Below are 5,151 nucleotides of genomic sequence, written 5' to 3'. Positions count from 1 at the left end.
CCCTGCTCCTACCGGTCGACCATGGGTGTCTATATTTCGATGTCGGGACTCGGAATCGTCTGTAGACGACTTAGGTACCGGGCGGGGTGTTGTACTCGGTAGAGCAGTTGCCACGCTGCGATCTGTTGAGACTCAGCCCTAGCTTGGGGGATTCGTCTTGTCGCGAGACGAGACCCCCGCGGCTGGGCGCCAGGGGCACGTGTGTATCTTGTAATTTGTTTCTTTGTGCTTGGCATCTCTGGGCGTATCGGTCCGGCCGGGCGCAGCGCACCCAGGGCGCTGCATTGGGTGCGGCGGACTCGGGCGTATCGGTTTGCGGGCCCCTTGCCGCTGGCGTGGGTGCTGCGATGGGTGCCGCCTCCGTGCGCGCGGGGGAGGCGGCGGCGGCGGCCGGGCGCGTTGTGGTCCGCCGCGCTACAGCGTATCGCTTTGTCAGCCGGTGATGGGTGCCAGACGGGCGGTGTCGGCCCACCGGTCGGAGCGTCGCGTGGAGGCGGCGGTGTCGGGTGGGTGCCGTGCGGCGGTCGCGGTGCCCGGCAGGCAACGGTGAGTGTACGCCGGCGGGCGCGCGCGCTGTGTGGTAACGTAGCGTAGACCGCAGTACGGTGAACTCCGATACCTCTAAACTATGGATGTGAAATAAAATATAATAAGACATGATGCTCCGCAAGAAAATAGACTTGGGAAAGGGTGTGTCGTTGGCAAGTCCCCGGGGCGGTTAGTGTGTGTGGTGATAAGTCTGTAGGGCGCGATGTATGCTGTTTACATGTCTTTGGCGCTGCGGTGAATTATTATTATTATTGCGAGGGCACGAGAGATGCAACAGATGTGAACATCATTTAGTTGCAACGCTGGGCAGTGTTATAGATCTACAACGAGTAATAGGAGGGTAGGAAAATATGGGCAACGGTTCGCGCGCGCCCTCTGGTCCTGACATCAACGTCCACAATAAACAGACCATACCGCCCTCTATGGGACGACGCTGACACCGCCACCCACAGACACAACACAGCCATCTATGAGAATGTGACCAAACTACATTGCCGTCTGGCCCAGAAACGACACCTCCATCTACAGGAATCCAACGGAACTACACCAACCATACTGCCAAACCACAGCATCGCCATCTATGACAATGTGACGAAACCACATGCAATAGCCCCATCTACGCGAATCGGACGACACTACGTCCACCATGTCGCGCGCAACACGAAAACTAAATACCGCCATCTGCAAGTCTCCCGAAACATGACCTGCTGCACCGACGATACCGCCATCTATGAGACGCCACCCCGACTACGACATCGCTAGGTCCCACAGTACCCATTTTTCGACGCCACCCACAAAGCCTGCATCATCTGTCCACCACAGGAACCCGAACGCCAGTGCCTGCGTCGCACGAAGTAGTCAACCGACAATCACTCCACCCGCACCCGCACGTGCCCCACCCCAACCGCCCAAATCGCAACCCAAGCGGATGAACGGCGGACTCTTCCCGCACTCGTACGTTGCAATCCACCCCTATATCTTGCGTTTCATGACGAGTTATATCCAATATGCCAAATTCCCGCTGTCCCTATACATGCTGTAAGTCTGTGCACACAATATGAACCACACCTCAGCGAGACACTCCATCACACATTACTCTCTGCCTGTAACAGACACAGATACGATATGTAAGCACCAGCATGGACCAACGTCCGGTGCATCCTCTCCGCCACAGTACACCATCCACACTATGATAACCACACCAGGGGGTCCAATTATAAAATAGAATATCCCACCCGTCCAACATCCACAATTGCTCAGATAAGCCACCAACACCCACACATGTCCTACACAGGGGTGCACCCAACACCACCACACTGCCTCCTGTTACGGCACAGAAACAATGGCAGGAATGAATCACACAGGTCTTGCCACTCCCTTGCCGCAACCACAGACGCGGCGCGCCTCCAGTCACGAGCGAAAAGCGCATCCTGACGAGACAGAACTGCTGTGACATACTGACGCTGCCTCAGACATTCACTTACAATGATCACTACCAACGAACCTGCCCCCCCCCCCCCCCCCCCCCCCAAACACACTATCTCTTACCATGTTGTGTACTGTAATCCAACCCATTTTGCACCTTAACTAACCAAATTTGTAACGCAAATTTGTACCGCAATGTAACGCAATTTGTACCGCAATGTAACGCAATTTGTACCGCAATGTACGCAATTTGTAACGCAATTTGTGTCTTAACCTAACCCACGTTGTGCCTTAACGTAACCCACGTTGTGCCTTAACGTAACCCACGTTGTGCCTTAACGTAACCCACGTTGTGCCTTAACGTAACCCACGTTGTGCCTTAACGTAACCCACGTTGTGCCTTAACGTAACCCACGTTGTGCCTTAACGTAACCCACGTTGTGCCTTAACGTAACCCACGTTGTGCCTTAACGTAACCCACGTTGTGCCTTAACGTAACCCACGTTGTGCCTTAACGTAACCCACGTTGTGCCTTAACGTAACCCACGTTGTGCCTTAACGTAACCCACGTTGTGCCTTAACCTAACCCACGTTGTGCCTTAACGTAACCCACGTTGTGCCTTAACCTAACCCACGTTGTGCCTTAACCTAACCCACGTTGTGCCTTAACCTAACCCACGTTGTGCCTTAACCTAACCCACGTTGTGCCTTAACCTAACCCACGTTGTGCCTTAACCTAACCCACGTTGTGCCTTAACCTAACCCACGTTGTGCCTTAACCTAACCCACGTTGTGCCTTAACCTAACCCACGTTGTGCCTTAACCTAACCCACGTTGTGCCTTAACCTAACCCACGTTGTGCCTTAACCTAACCCACGTTGTGCCTTAACCTAACCCACGTTGTGCCTTAACCTAACCCACGTTGTGCCTTAACCTGCTCTGTAATTGGCATATGACACGTTACATTAATCTAGTGTTGTCTAACCACAACCCTCTGAATATAGTTCGCTACTCGCACCGCCCACCCTCTTGTGTGTCGTTTCATGTTGAACACTTCGCAAGTGTTGCTTACTTTTTACATGCTCCCGCTGTACACTGTAATGTGGACAACTGCAGGATGTACATCGCCCCCCCCCCTCCACCCTGCCTTCGCACGCTGGTCGTTCAGGTGCTTGCGTGTTCAATGCCCTTCGCAGCTGTTCACTGGCATTCGCATGTCGAAGCGCTCAGTCTACGTCGTGGTACGGCCTGTGTCCACTGTCCGCTGATATCGTAAGCTTAATCCTCACATTGTACTGCACATAGGTCCGTATGTACTGAATGATACGCTGTGGCACATGTGTGACCGTACGACTGCGCCCAACAACAGCGAACCATACGGTCCAAATGTTGTGCACTCAGCCACGTGCCGTCTCCCCATAACAGCTACATTGCAGTGTGGTACGCCATAGAGACGTGTGGGAGTAACGGACGCCCTGGATGGCGATCAGCATGAGCCGTCTGTTGATGTAGTGGCGCGTGTATTCAAACGTAGTCGTCTCTTCTCACACAGTGTGATAGCATGGTGCACCGCGTTCCACATCTGCGACATGGTACAGATGCTGGTTGACAGTCGGTCTCGTAATGGACATCGCATACGTAGGGGGCCACCTCCCACGTGTTCTCTAGTCGTGCACATTTTGTTGCGTGTATGTGGGCAGACGTAGTGTGTCGTGACACCTAACAGACAGGTATGCAATAATCGTTGCATTTGCAAACTGGGATGGACGTCTACGTTTGCTGGTGACGTGACGCAACGCAAATGAACAACTGGTAAACCCATTGTGGTGCGGTTGTTGTTGCTGGAGGTAAATCAGTAAGGGCAAATCTGTGTGTGAAGCGATACGCGGCGGTGGCTGGGTGGGACCGTCCCCGGCCGGTGAGGGGGGGCCGCCCGGCGTGCTGGCCGCGCGGTGCGTGGGCGCACGCGCTACAGCCGGCTGGTGGGGGCGCCCAGTGGCAGGCGCGCCGGCCGACGGACGCGGCAGGCGGCGCAGCTGCGCGCCGGGGCACCCTGCGCGCGGCGCCGGGCGGCCAAAGTGGGTCCTCGCGGGCCCGGTGCGAAGCGCGGTGGACATCTGCAGTGTGCTGGTCCGACTGAGGACTGTGTGCGTTGAGGATGCGCCGCCGCCCGGCACTCGGCGCCGCGACGCCGTCTGCTGCTCGGTCGCCCCAGCGGTTCTCGCTGGTGGTTTGTATCGCAGTTGTGCAGACGTGTTGGCACGTGCGCTGTGCTGGGAGAGTTCGCTTCGGCACCACCACGTGGGGCCTTTGCCCTTCTGTGGCGCTGGCGTTGGAGCTGCCGGTCACCGTAGGTGGCGCGTGTTGTCTCCCGCCGGCAATGCCACGACAGCACGCTCCCGGGCCTCTGTCGGCAGCGGCAAGCTCAGTTGGGAGCACGGGTGGTCGCACCTAAAGCGTCTACTCGCCTAACTCCGGGCGATTGCGCCTCTCTCGAACCCGACCAAGTACTTAGGACGGCGCTGCGCGCCGCCGGGACCTGAGAGGGTTTCGAGGTGTATTGTGCAGGGGAGCTCAGCCTCCTCCTGTTTGCAGAATAATTGAGCGGACGCTTGCGTGTTCGCGCGGGCCCCTGGGACACACTCCCGGGCGGCCGGCTGCTCAGCTCTAGTTGACGCAGCTCCCTGGTTGATCCTGCCAGTAGTCATATGCTTGTCTCAAAGATTAAGCCATGCATGTCTCAGTACAAGCCGCATTAAGGTGAAACCGCGAATGGCTCATTAAATCAGTTATGGTTCCTTAGATCGTACCCACGTTACTTGGATAACTGTGGTAATTCTAGAGCTAATACATGCAAACAGAGTCCCGACCAGAGATGGAAGGGACGCTTTTATTAGATCAAAACCAATCGGTCGGCTCGTCCGGTCCGTTTGCCTTGGTGACTCTGAATAACTTTGGGCTGATCGCACGGTCCTCGTACCGGCGACGCATCTTTCAAATGTCTGCCTTATCAACTGTCGATGGTAGGTTCTGCGCCTACCATGGTTGTAACGGGTAACGGGGAATCAGGGTTCGATTCCGGAGAGGGAGCCTGAGAAACGGCTACCACATCCAAGGAAGGCAGCAGGCGCGCAAATTACCCACTCCCGGCACGGGGAGGTAGTGACGAAAAATAAC

The 5,151-nt window shown here is 55.9% G+C and overlaps 1 non-coding gene across 1 annotated transcript in view; it reads left to right on the top strand.

The window, feature by feature from the left end:
* The first annotated feature begins 4,655 nt into the window (after positions 1-4,655).
* LOC126151056 (small subunit ribosomal RNA) overlaps positions 4,656-5,151 on the top strand; it is a 1,909-nt gene continuing 1,413 nt past the window's right edge. The window contains exon 1 of the ribosomal RNA XR_007531793.1: positions 4,656-5,151. This exon is cut by the window's right edge and continues 1,413 nt beyond it. This is a non-coding gene — a ribosomal RNA (small subunit ribosomal RNA).

This window comes from Schistocerca cancellata, unplaced genomic scaffold (assembly GCF_023864275.1).
Source record: "Schistocerca cancellata isolate TAMUIC-IGC-003103 unplaced genomic scaffold, iqSchCanc2.1 HiC_scaffold_1026, whole genome shotgun sequence".
NCBI classification, from domain to species: Eukaryota; Metazoa; Arthropoda; class Insecta; order Orthoptera; family Acrididae; genus Schistocerca; species Schistocerca cancellata.
The sequence above is the reverse complement of the archived record's forward strand: the minus strand, read 5'-3'. Positions and strand labels throughout refer to the sequence as shown.